This window comes from Notolabrus celidotus, chromosome 10 (genome assembly GCF_009762535.1).
Source record: "Notolabrus celidotus isolate fNotCel1 chromosome 10, fNotCel1.pri, whole genome shotgun sequence".
Lineage (NCBI taxonomy): Eukaryota > Metazoa > Chordata > Actinopteri > Labriformes > Labridae > Notolabrus > Notolabrus celidotus.
Window position 1 is genome coordinate 11,985,923 of NC_048281.1, and position 14,287 is coordinate 12,000,209.

The 14,287-nt window shown below is 43.8% G+C and overlaps 1 protein-coding gene across 6 annotated transcripts in view; it reads left to right on the forward strand.

Annotated features, from left to right (window-relative positions):
• The window catches only part of enox1 (ecto-NOX disulfide-thiol exchanger 1), a 77,072-nt gene that overhangs the window by 31,018 nt on the left and 31,767 nt on the right, over positions 1–14,287 (forward strand). The window contains exon 1 of one of the 6 annotated variants that reach the window (XM_034694608.1): positions 14,237–14,287. This exon is cut by the window's right edge and continues 80 nt beyond it. The exons of the other annotated variants lie outside the window; for them this stretch is intronic. The gene's annotated coding sequence lies outside the window, so the exon portion shown is untranslated. Of the gene's footprint in view, positions 1–14,236 lie in introns of those variants that run through there. 6 annotated transcript variants of the gene reach the window in all.

Here is a 14,287-nt window from a genome sequence, read left to right on the forward strand (position 1 = left end):
GTTATTACCCGGCTGTGTTCAATACTTGATTCTGATTGGCTGAAACCCCATAACAATAGAAATAAACACCAGGGACAACCTGATCACACACATCATATCAAATCAATCTGCAGAGAAGAGAATAGAATGGAACAGATCAAAGCAGAATAGAATGGAATGCTTCAATTGATCAAAGCCAAAGAACAACAGTGATTAATTGTAGACAGAAAAAGAGAAACCCGGGAAGACTACATGTTAAACTAATCTGAGTAAAGGAATCAGTCACATGTCCCCTCTGCCTGTTGACACTGCGGTAAAAACTCTATAGCTCATTTCTCTCTTCATGACAACTGTACGGCTGAATTTATATACAACTCACCTGTTTACAGCAGGTTAAGGTTGAAGAGAGGTAGGATTAGGGGCGTGACCATAGACTGTAAATAAGAATGGACAGCGTTGCTCCGCCTCTTCCCGTTGTACGGTTCTGAGGCCAAAAAATCCCACTCCTGGGCGCCACCATTGTGCAGCCAGAGCCTGTGAAGCCACAGTAATAAGCTCCGCCCTACAGTGTAGTGTCACAAGACGCTGTGTGTCCTTTGAAGTTTCACTCTACGGTGGCTGTGAATCAAAGAAAACCCGGAAGTAAAACCTCGTTTTTTAAACTCTAATAACTAACGAAAAAGAAACTTTTCAGAAAAACAAGGCCTTGGACACAAAACATTCAAATACTAACTACATATCACCACAGCATACGGATATGAGAAACATTTGTACAACGTGTATTTATTTTTTTAAGTTTGACTGCTCCCCCATTCAAATGAATGGGGAGACAGATTTTTTGACCTATACTGCAGCCAGCCATCAGGGGGCAGACACACTGCTGAAAGCTTCACCACCAGCGCCATATCCGGCACGCTTGGGCATGACCTCTTTGAGTGACAGGTGATTGTGTCTAGCTGGCTAGGCTAGGTCCGCCACTCTTTGCCTGTTTCTTGATTAGCAGGAAAGTAGTCTATGTCAACAACATGGCGTCCTCCATCTCCAAGCTTCTTAATGCCTCTGTTTGCAGCTTCAGTAGGAAACCCCCTCCTGCTCTCCTTGCAGAGGAGGATTATAATAACCTGTGTCTCTAGAGGGTGCTGTCACCAGAGAGGCTGTTGTGGTTGGGTTGATGGCAGCTCAGGTAAAAATCAACATAATCTAAATGTTTAAACACAATAACAAAGCAGCGGGCTCAGCTCTGAGCACTGACACAGACATGTGTTCTGTTGTAGCTCCTGAATATCGTCCTGTTATTCTCACAGGAAGCCGATCTACAAGCTTTTCTCTTTTTGTTGTAAAATAAAATGACTCCTCTCCACCTCCCCTCGCTTTGATCCCTCACAATGAACCCGCGAGCACACGCAGCCCTGATGACAGATTGGCTGAGCTCAGGTGTGAATGGAGACAGAGTGTGACAATAGAGTCACACACCAGTGGCTCACAGAGAGGATATGTGTGTGTACAGGAGAGCGGCTGCATCGCCTCCCGATTAGATGCTTCTTCTGATCTCCCCCCTCCTCCCCCCTGAGGCATCTGGCTGCTCTTTAATTGCTGGTGTGAATCAGATGAGAAGTTGCTGCCTGCTCTTTGAATAAACGCCTCTACGCAACAGTGCCTCCATTAAATATCACCAGAGACGCATGACCTGAAGGCCCGTAGGAGTGTGAGGGAGCTCCGGTTATTCTATCTTTGTTGGGACCAGGAAATCTCAGACCTGAAGAATGAGGACCCTTTATCCGCAGTGACACTCCTCTTACATGTGTTTATGTGTGTGTGTGTGTGTGTGTGTGTGTGTGTGTGTGTGTGTGTGTGTGTGTGTGTTACTGTTTTTCTATCTTTGTAGGGACCAAGAACACGTCAGTCCTGCAGAGCGAGGACCCTTTTTCCTTATTAAGACACTCCCTCATAGATATGTGTGTGTGTGTGTGTCTGTGTGTTTGTGTGTGTGTGTGTGTTTGTGTGTGTGTGTCTGTGTCTGTGTGTGTGGGTGTTCCTGTATGTGTTTTATGGGAACCGTTGAAATCTTAGACCTGCAGAATGAGGACCCTTTATCCACAGTGACACCCCTCTTACATGTGTGTTTGTGTGTTGTGTGTTTGTGCAGCGTTGTGTGTGCCATAAATACAGTATGTATGAGTGTGTATGCATTGATGTATACGAGTGTGTTTGCAGAAGCAGCAGCGGCTCAGGCTGAAAATAGCTCCACTTGTTTGTGTTTCTACACAGCCGGCTGAATAAACTTTATTGTTTTCAGTGTTTTCAGATGGCAGCGTCACTCCGAGCTCTCGGCTCAGACTGAAAGTGTGTTGGAGGTGATAAGAAATAAAAGCCCCCCGCTGGGATTCCTCCTTTCTCTGGCTATTCTTCAGCTATAAAAGAAACACGGAGAGGGAACACTTTTTCTTTCTCCGAATCCACGTTTGTTCAGAGCTGCTTTTGTTAAGCTTTTGCAGAATCATCAAACTGCAGAGAGGAGCAGGAGGCTGGAGGAGTAGTGGAGGGTGCTGTCACTCCTCAGGCATTTTGAGCTGCTCCCAGTCAAACTTCAATAGAGAGGCAATGTGAAAACCACCTTTTGTTTTTTTCAAGGCGTTAAAGAAGGTTTATTTCAGGGTTTGATATTAATTAATTAAAATATTAGCATAAGTGACCTTCCCCTCATTCACACATAGAGTAATGCTGACTTTTAAATCAACCGTCATATATTCTGCATAAACCTGCATAAGAATATTCATGTAAACCATGATGAATGACACCAACAGACTTTAATCTACATCAGCATATAGGTCTCTCTTTATCTTTACATGCACATTATTCTTTTCCTGTGGTAAATGTAGTAAACTGCTCCTTTCATGATTTCTGAGCGTCCTCGTTAACGTCACACAGCCTGTAGCGTGCTGCAGGTTTGATTCTGTATGAAACACGAGATGCGTTGTTGAAGTTATTCAGTCAGAATCTGAAGTCTGAGCTCACAGAGAGATTTAAAAGTCTAAACTGACTCTACTTTCAGTCTGGATTGTTCCCTGAAGGAGAACTCCTCCTAGTCACAGTCGACCGGCACTGATACAAACATCATAGATAGACACACACACACACACACACACACACACACACACACACACACACACACACACACACACACACACACACAGATGCGCAGTAGAGGTCGTTGACCCCCATTCAGACAGAGTTCCCTTCAGATAACAGAGCTCCCAGACTGAATCCTGCCTCCTGTCTCTCTCAAGTTTAACTGACCTCAGACTGAGCTGGAAATTGAGGTTAATGCATATTTAATTTAACCTTCAGAATACACACACATACACCCACACACACTCACACACACACATACACTCACACGCACACACACACATAGTCATAAACGGGGATGTGGAGCTGAAAAGCCAAAGCATCTGGATCTCTCATCAGATTTCTGGAAGCTGCTCGATCCAAACCACTGCTGTGTGTGTATTTGTGTGTGTGTGTGTGTGTGTGTGTGTGTGTGTGTGTGTGTGTGTGTGTGTGTGTGTGTGTGCGTGTGCGTGTGTGTTGGTGTGTGTCCCTGCAGTACTCTGAATGTTGCTGAGTGTGGAGTCATTTTTCAGGTGGTTTAAGGTGGAAAGTCTGACCTGCTGTTTGGTCTTGTGAGAACAGAGAAGTGAAGTCACACAGAGGAATATAGAGTGATATATTGTGACGGTAAAGACCTGTTTTCATTCAGTAATAAGAGTCTGTAAGAGTCACAGAGTGACTAAAGTTCTTTTATTAGAAGCTCAGCAGAGAATAAAACGAACCATTGATCAATAAGTTAACCGAGCAGAGCTCCAGGAATCAGGCAGAGCAGATGAGGTGTGAGTTCAGGATGTTTCTGACTCTTAACTTCCAGGGGCTTTTATTTTCAGCAGGATCCCAGTGTGTCAGTTCCCCCGGCAGTCTAAGCCTGTAGCAGTCTGAGCCTATAGCAGTCTAAACCTATAGCAGTCTGAGCCTATAGCAGTCTGAGCCTATAGCAGTCTAGGCCTATAGCAGTCTAGGCCTATAGCAGTCTAGGCCTATAGCAGTCTAAGCCTGTAGCAGTCTAAGCCTATAGCAGTCTGAGCCCATACCAGTCTAAACCTATAGCAGTATGAGCCTATAGCAGTCTAGGCCTATAGCAGTCTAGGCCTATAGCAGTCTAAGCCTGTAGCAGTCTAAGCCTATAGCAGTCTGAGCCCATACCAGTCTAAACCTATAGCAGTATGAGCCTATAGCAGTCTGAGCCCATACCAGTCTAAACCTATAGCAGTCTGAGCCTATAGCAGTCTGAGCCCATACCAGTCTAAACCTATAGCAGTATGAGCCTATAGCAGTCTGAGCCCATACCAGTCTAAACCTATAGCAGTCTAAGCCTATAGCAGTCTAAGCCCATAGCAGTCTGAGCCCATACCAGTCTAAGCCTATAGCAGTATGAGCCTATAGCAGTCTGAGCCCATACCAGTCTAAACCTATAGCAGTCTGAGCCTATAGCAGTCTAAGCCCAACGCAGCATAATTAAGTGCTGGTCTAAGCCTCAGCCAGCTCTAACTATAACCTTTATCAAAAAGGAAAGTAGAGAGGGTGTCTGCCTCCCGGACCCTGACAGGTAGATGATTCCAAAGGAGAGGGGCCTGATAACTGAAGGCTGTACCTCCCATAATACTTTTAGACACTGTAGGTACAATGAGCAGGCCTGTATCCTGTTTACAGCACTCTCTTTGAATCTTCTCTTTGCTGAGGCCATACAGCCTCAGATGTTTGGTCTGGTGATCGCAAACAGACTGACCTTTAGTGTTCTTCTCAGTCTGCAGTCACTCCTTCAGTCAGTGATGCTGCTCCTCACTCCTCGCTCCTGTTGGTGCTCATCGTCCCTCTGAGCGTCTGCAGCCTGTTGTCTGGAGTCTTCAGAGTCTGGATGTTATTTGTCTCAGTGATTGGAAACATCATGTTAAAACAGGCTTTGATTCACAGCGTCTAATGTGGCAGCTGTCCTCGGTGTGGTTACACTGATACTGTTTACTGAGCCAATCAGACGCTTTAAAACATCTGTGTACGAGTCAGCAGAGCAGGGAGGACTCACACCCTCTGATGGAGTACGGATACACATGCAGGAGATACTGTGATACGAGTCAGAGTCAGGAGAGAAGGTGATTGGTCAGACCTCTTGGAGCTCCTCAGGCTCTGCTGCAGACAGGTTTCAGATATTTTAAAAAACAGTGAAATGAAACGAAGCGAGCTGCAGAAGGATTTCTGCATGATTTATGTCGCAGTTTAAGGTCCGATCCTCAGATACCAGAATCCTGGTCGGCCTGGAGCGAGTCCTCGGGATGGTGTGTCTGCCTTTCTGAGCTCAGAGGAGGCAGCTGATGAGTTCTGTCACTTTTAGTTTCCTCTGATTGTAATTAGAGGAGACGCGAACAGACGGCGCCGCCTCGGCCCGCTGCTTCTGTCAATCAGCCCGTTTAGTATGAGGATTATACAAGACTGAGAACACACAGACACACACACACACACACACTAACACACACACACACCACACACACATTCATTTATTTTCTGATTCAGTAGTCCTTACTTCCTTTGCACTTCCTTATTAATTAATTCTTCTCTTTTAATCTTCCTTAATCACAGATTCACAGCGTTCATTAGCGTCCTCGTTTCTGCAGACGTCTCTGCAGGCACGAGTGAAACTAGGAGGATCTTATTGTGAAAAACACAGAAACACGTCTCTCCTACAGACAATCAAACGGCGTGAATACAACATCTGCTAACATTCACGTTATCCTCGTGTAGCTGAAGAAACAAAGACTCTCATGAGCAGAACAGAAGCTGCAGATTGATTTGTTTTGTTGTTTTCACTGAAGCTATTTTTTTTAGCCATTAGCTTCTGTTGTTGTTAGCATTGTTAGCTGACTCCAGGCGATGATGACACACTGTGTGACAGTTTGTGGGTGAAAGAAACATGACAACATCTCCACAAATAGAACTTACACAACACTATCGCTGTGGTTTATTAGATAAACATTAAATCATTATTAGAAGTTCAGATTTTACTGACAATGCAGAGAGCAGCCATCTTTGATTTCAACACCCCATCAGCATCACCATCATCACTACCTCGATCTTCGAGTACACATGGAGATAATCCACCTTTAACAACACATGACGAGCTGTGTGTGTGTGTGTGTGTGTGTGTGTGTGTGTGTGTGTGTGTGTGTGTGAATGTGTGTGTGTGTGTGTGTGTGTGCATGTGCATGCATGCGTGCACGCGCGCACGTGTGTGTGTGTTGTTTCAGAATAATCCTCCATGTTTCTGTCAGTCCATTAATTCACCTGCTGCTGTAGGTGTCCTTGCTGAGGTCACACACACATTCACACACACACACACACACACACACACACACACACACACACACACACACACACACACACACACACACACACAGACTGATCCATGTTTAGTTGCGTGTGTTTTATTGTCTCTCAGTGTGTTGAGGTGAAGTCAGAAGCTACGTTCAGAGTCTCTCCCTCTGCAGGGGAGTTTTTTTTAAATCTTAACTTCAAATGTTTTACAACAACATAATAAAAAACAAACAATAACAAAACAAAACATGCCTATATCTGTATTTATTCTTTTAAGATCTTCCAGATTCATGAGTGTATTTGTGTTTATATGTGAGTGTGCCCTCCTTCCTGTCTGCAGGCAAATCTAAATATTCAGAGGGTGTGTGTGCGTGTGTGTGTGTGTGTGTATGTGTGTGTGTTTGTGAGCGATGCTAATTGGTGGGTCCTGCAGAGTCGGCTGTGAGCGACAGAAGGTGTTTAAAATGCAGAGAGCGGTCACGGCTGGAGGAATGCTAGCTACAGAACACTCTCTCTCTCTCTCTCTCTCTCTCTCTCTCTCTCTCTCTCTCTCTGTCTGTCTCCCGCCCCCTCCCCCTCTCTGCTGCTGCTCTTTTTTTCCTCCTCTTACTCTATTCCCCTCCCATCCACCTTTCCCTCTCTCTTTCCTTATCCCTGTTTCCTGTTTCTCTCTCTCCTTCTGACACCATCTGGTCATTCTCTGTGACTCAGCGCTGTCGCCTGCTGGAGGCTGTGCCACCCACACACGCACACACACGCACACACACACACACACACACACACACACACACACACACATACACACACACACACACACACACACACACACACACACACACACACACACACACACACACACACTCACACACACACCTGTGAGGAGTGTATCAGCCTCTCTGTGCTGTGAAATATCAAACACTTTCATTTCAATCCAGTTTGAAATCAAGTCTCCTCTCTGTGTGTTTTTACAGTAAACACAGATTAAAGCCGTAAAATCACCTTCCTGTAACACCCAGCAGGGGGCGACTCCTCTGATTGTATATCAGTTAATAAGTGCTGTTTGACCGCAGGAACCAGGGTCTAACTTTAGTTCCTGGGTATTTCATCTCCCCCTGAAAAGTTCCTGCTGTGGGGGTAGTACTTTCCAAAGGTCGAGGAACTTTAGGGTGCAGGGCCTGCAGTGCTGAACGTCTCTGATTGGTAGAGTACCCTCAGTGTTTTTATCTCCCCTCCGTCCACAATAACACCACACACACCTGTGATTCACTCGGTTTAATATCTCCTGAACATTGGTCTTCTCTGAGCCTGACCGTGTGAATGCGTCACTGTCAGCTCCCGGTGTTCCAGTCTGAAGAGTGACCCTGTAAGCTGGAGACCTTCAGCTGAATGTGTCAGTGTTTGTGGAGTTTACAACAGCTGTTGAAACACTGAAAGAGTCCTGGGGAATGTATCCTGGTTTAGTTTTTATTCAAATGTCCAAATATCCTCATCAGATATTTAATGATCATCTAAAGACGTTTGTGAGTGATGCATCCGGCTGAGAGTCTCCAGTTAACAGGGTCGCTCTTTGAACTGGAACACTGGTCCATCTCTGACATGGCTTTAAAATCTTTCTTCTTGCTTTAAGGTTGAGCCTTTCAGACGTTTTGAATCCTCTTTGTCTCAAGAGCTCGTCTTCTTCTAAAAGTTGATTCAATGAATTCATCTGTATTAAAGCACGATCAAAAACAGCTCAAGAGAAATCTCCTTCCTGCTAACAGGCTAACAGGCTAACTGTGGTGTCTCACATCATGATGCTAGCCTGTCTGTCTCCTTCTATGGGGTCATCTTTGTTGAATGGCCTTCGTCTCATTTTTTACTGTCCTCTACTGGTCTGTCAGTGTAGTGCAGTTACTTTTTTTTTCTCCATACATCACTGACCTGATTTACATAATCGTCCTGGGACTTCAGGCCTCAGTGGAAACGCACACAATGTTCCTCCTCCTCCTGAGCTGATTTATTCCCTCAGTAAACACTAATGAGTTTATAGTCTCAATCTCTGATGATGGTCCCATTTAGAGTCACAGAGAGCAGGAAGAGGGGGCGGAGTCAGATAGGGGGAGGAGTCAGAGAGGGGACATCCTTCCTCCTCCTCAGTGATGCAGCTCCTTCATCGTCTCATGTCTTCATCAGTCAGACATACATTAGGCTGCTCCTGTTTCTGCTGCAGCACTCTCCTCTTTAATGCAAACTGGCGGCTGTAGTATTGACACCCTCCCCCTACAAACACACACACACACACACACACACACGCACACACACCCTCTCAGGCCTTAAGTGGATTAAGTGGATTTGAAACAGGAGCCACAGACGCACTAATAGCTCTGCTTGAATTTTAAGCAATCCTCGCTGGATTGATTCACAGACTGAAGAGCAGCAGAGAGCTGACACACACACACACACACACACACACACACACACACACACACACACACACACACACACACACACACACACACACACACACACACACATACACACAGACTGACTGATCTGTATCATAAGCCTAGAATCAAACAGATGTTGCAGGTAAGAACAATTAGCTTGCTGTAACCATTAGATCATGGCAGTACATCACGTGTTTTATAATATTACCTGTGTTTCTTTGTCTGATGGATGAGTCTACCAAACATCCTATAAACAGTCCTACACCTGTGCAGCTAGCTGCCGCCTGATAGCGAGGTCTAGCTTCAGTTGTAGCAGCTGACCCTGCTGACCCCGCTCCCCTCAGAGGGTTTGGTCGAGACTGGCTCTGATGAAAGTTGAGGGTAGAAATTAAAAGCTGACAGAGCTGAAGGAGAGAACGATGAGAGGTAGAGACGATGTTCTTCAGACTGACGGCATGTAAACGGAATGAGGCCGGAGGCAGAAACAGGAATGTTAGTAAGTGTCCTGTGTGTCTGATGCATTAAAGAATGAGAGTACTGTGAACCATCATCAGAGCGATGTGCAGCTTCATAGTGTAAAGCCCCCAAATGTTCAGATTGTTGAAAGTTTAACTTCGTGTTAAAGAAGTCTGTACCCGAGGAGGAGAGAAAACAGATGCTTTTATTTGATTTTATTTAACAGGGACAAATGAATGAAACGTTTGCGACCCCTATCTTAAGTGTTTAACTTAAGATATTACAATAAAAACATACAACAGCTTTACTTCCCCCTCACAAACACAGAGCTGAAATCTTAGCTCTGAACTGCTCCAGATTCTCGGTTATTTATGATTTTCCATCAAACTGAAGTCAGCTGCTGAGATCGATCAATCTCTGGAAACCTGTCCGGATGTCTGCTGTCCAGCTCTCTCTCTCTCTCTCTCTCTCTCTCTCTCTCTCTCTCTCTCTCTCTCTCTCTCTCTCTCTCTCTCTCTCTATCTCTCTCTCTCTCCATCCTCTCCTCCTCTCAGAAATGTTTCTGTGGACGATGATCTGATTGCAGTTGATTGGATTTACTGCAGCGCTGCAGACTCTCTTCCTCTCTCTCTCTCTTTCTCTCTCTCTCCCTCTCTCTCTCTCTCTCTCTCTCTCTCTCTCTCTCTCTCTCTCTCCCTCTCTCTCTCTCTCTCTCCCTCTCTCTCTCTCTGTGGTTAATGGTGCCTTTGTAAAGGCTTCATTAGGAGTAATTTGCTGCAGTGAGCAGACTGATGTGTGGGCTGTGACCCTGTCTCAGTGAGCTGAAGGGTACAGAGTCTGCTCTCTGAGCTCATACAGACCTCACTCTGAACGTCCAGAGTGTTACAGAGCACCGAGACAGAGAGAGAGAGAGAGAGAGAGAGAGAGAGAGGAGAGAGAGAGAGAGAGAGAGAGAGAGAGAGAGAGAGACGACAGACCTGACTGTGATTCAGACCTGTCTGTGGACCTGAGAGCATCTACTGATCTCATGTCTCCTCATTGTGTAGTTAAGGTGTAGTGAAGGCAGCTTATAAAACCAGATGTTTGATTAAAAAATCTGATTCTGACGCCTGAGACCCGGCCTGTGGATAACCGGGTCACTGTCCTGTCTCCTGGGTCAGTGTGGTCCCTCTGACGGCTTAAAGCCTCAGTGTGTGATGTTTCCAACATGATTGAGGGCGAAGCTGCAGAGAGCTTCACTGTGACGACAGTGTTTTCATTGATATCAGTGTTGCATGTGAACAGAGTTGATGTCGGCCTTTAGCCTCCTCATGAAGTATCTGATATAAAACAAGTCAAGGAGAAATCTATGTTGTCTCAGACTCTCAAAGACATTTAGATAGAAACCATCTTCCTGTTTTGTGACTTGCAGGGATAAGTTTTGTGAGCCTTAGGCTAGCAGAGCTGAAGAACAATATAACGAAAGACTAGATGTCAAGATAAGTTTGGGCTCTGTAGTAGGCTATGACACTGGCTCTCAGACCTATAAAGAGTATTGGTCAACAGCATTCTGGGAGTCAGCAGATTTGCAGAGCTGTTCTCCCAAGCATTCCGGGTGCTTGTTCGATACTGGTTTTGATTCTTGTAATAAACATATTACTATACAAGCTAGCCAGCTAGCAAGATTCCTTCTGCATCTACACATCACCGGCGGTCAAGATACGACACTCGCTAACAGCTACATTTAAGACCAGAGGTTGCAGCTTTGTTTTGACTCATTCAGCTCGTATACGTAGCCTGATACTGAAGCTTTCTCTCTGTTGGATTATTAAAGTCTGTGTGGTGAACATTCAAACTGACCCTGCATCTGAAGTGGTCTGTGTGAGAGACTGTTACCGTCTGCAGCAACATGTTACATGAGACAGGTCAGGAGCATCCAGAGCTTAAAGGACTACTTTAATAAAAACACTAAAAATAAGAAACACAAACTGAGTTATGATAAGACATCCTGTCAGAGTGTTATATACACACACATGGTCACATGATCAGAGCGTGTATCAAGGAGAAGAGGATACTCTGACACACACACACAGCCTTCATCACGTTTACCTTATAAACCTGATGATGATAATGATGATGATGATGATGATGATGATGATGATGATGATGATGATGATGAAGAAGAAGGTTCAGAGTTGTGATCAGCTGTTCCAGGAGCGTTTCCATAGAGATGGAGCGTTCCTCAGGAGGATGCAGCTATATACGGTGTGTGATGCATATTCATGCTGAATTATGAAAAGGTCCGCACACAGAATGTGTGAAGCCGCCTCGCAGCACACTGAGGAGGAGGAGGAGGAGGATGATGCAGTATTCATGTGTTCACAGAGCAGCTCTATGCAGAGAGAGAGAGAGACGTATCTGCAGGAGACACTGATCCTCTCTGTGCTCAATGTGATACTCGAACTCTGAGGAGGAAGTAAACCCCTAACCGGCTGCTAATTTAAAGAGAAGTAACATAAATGATTCTGATCAGCCTCCTTGTTTTGACTCAACATCAAACTGAGCGTTTTTATTCAGGGTCCAGTTCAGACCTGATCCTCATGTTTTTTAACATGTAGATAAAGATAACCTGCAGGGCTCTGAGGGATTTATATTAAAATTATAAATACAGGGGATGCTGTTGGCGGTTTAGACGCATGCCCCATAAACATAGGCTACAGTCCTTGTTGCATCAGTTGGGTGTTCGACTCCAAGCCTCGCCCATTTGCTGCATGTCTTCCCCGTCTCTTTCTATTCCCCACATTTCCTGCCTCCTTGTTATATCAAATAATAATAATAATAATAATAATAATAATAATAATAATAAAAATAAAAATAATAATAATAATAATAATAATAATAATAATAATAATAATGATAATAACAACAACAAAAATAACACCAAGATTATCATTATAATTATTATAATTATTATTATAATTATTATTATTATACTTTTTTTTATTTACCTTTTTTTTAAGTTAAATTAAATTATATCTTTTGGCCTTTTTGCCTTTATTTTATAGGTCAGCTGAAGAGAGACAGGAAATGTGGGGAGTAGAGAGGGGGAAGACATGCAGGAAATGGTTGACCGGCCGGGATTTGAGCCGGCGACCCCTGCGACGAGGACTGTAGCCTCTGTACCTGGGGCGCTTAGACCGCTAGGCCACCAGCGCCCCTATTATTGTACACTTAATAAAAACTACTTTTAATCAAAATATATATGTACAAACAAAAAGTTAGTTGTATTCAAAAATATATATTATTTGTCATTTTATATATATATATATTTTTTTTAAATATATGTATTATTTTTAATGTAGCCTATATTATATATATATATATATATATATATATATATATATATATATATATATATACATATATATATATACATATATTGTATTCATATATATATATATGTAGATAGATAGATAGATAGATAGATAGATAGATAGATAGATAGATAGATAGATAGATAGATAGATAGATAGATAGATAGATAGATAGATCTGTATTTTTAGTGTTTTCTCTTTGGGGTCCTTCATGATCTTTTTTTTCAGTTGTGGTTCTCGTGTGAGTCTGTGAGCAGGAACATGAAGCTGGCTCTGCTGCTCGGGTGAAGCGGAGCAGACGTGAAGCCTTCATGTGCTCTCCGCGGTGGTCATGTGACTCTAAGTGAAACCCTCCTCTGAATCTGTGCAGTGTGGTGGAGATGTGTCCTCAGTGATCTTTCATTAAAGGTCTGCAGGGACGGGGACGCTTCATGAAGCTTTGAACTCTGAATGTTTTCATCACACAGTTGTCAGACTTCATCTGCATGTTTAATGCTGATGGAATTTGAGGAATCCTCCCGAACATCTTCTAAAGAAGCATGAAGTTAAGATCTGATTTATGGGACCAGTTTTAGAGACAGACTTCCTGGACTGATCAGGAACACGTGTGTCATACAAGAAGAGATTAAACTGAAGCGTCTGCTGCTGTCGATGGCTCTCATTTTGACTTTAACACTGTTTTTAAAGCTGCATTATTACCTGAAGTGTCCCTTCAGAATTATTGTCAGGAAATCCCACAAACATTATGATTCATTAGGACCGACAGTCTGCTGAACGTAGTTTTTATTTCAGTGTGCAAACAGTCAACAGGAGATGGAACAGATATTTATATTTATCAACTTTAATATATTATTTAAATATAAATAAACGTGCCTCGTGTGTTGCAGAGCTCAGATCCTCCGACACGTTGTCCTGCTCTCGCAGAGAGTTTCAGTGAAAGTGTCGCCACACTCTCTGCACATTTATCATGTGTCCAGCTGAGAACCTAAGAGTATGCTAATATAACTGTGTGTGTGTGTGTGTGTGTGTGTGTGTGTGTGTGTGTGTGTGTGTGTGTGCGTGTGTGTGTGTGTGTGTGTGTGAATGTGTGTGTGTGTGTGTGTTTGCGTGTGTGTGTATGTGTGTGTGTGTGTGTGTGTGTGTGTGTGTGTGTGTGTGTGTGTGTGTGTGAATGATTCAGAGATGTCAAGTGAGCTCATGAATAATAAACAGGACATGCATTCAGCTCTGAATATTTCATGGTGCGTGAAAGTGAGCAGAAGCGCTCAGCGGCATCGTCCAGTCAGCTCTCAGAGGAGAGGTAGGGAGGAAGGAAGGAAGGAAGGAAGGAAGGAAGGAAGGAAGGAAGGAAGGAAGGACAGGAAACGAGGAGGAAAGGAAGAAAGAGAAGGAACTGATAACTTCTTCTGTTAAGGACTAAACTGAGACAGAGGTCTGAGGAATTTTAACTCAGAGGGATGAGAGAATGGATTTCAGGAGTGTAACTTATAAACAGTAAGAATATAAACAATCAGAGAGCATCCATCAGCTTCTCACAGTGTTGTGCTTCTCTCTGTCAGTGTGAACTTTTGACCTCAGCTCTTGTAACATCTCCACCGCTGCCAGGAAAAACTAAACAGAGAGAAGAAGAAGAAGAAGAAGAAGAAAAGATAGAAA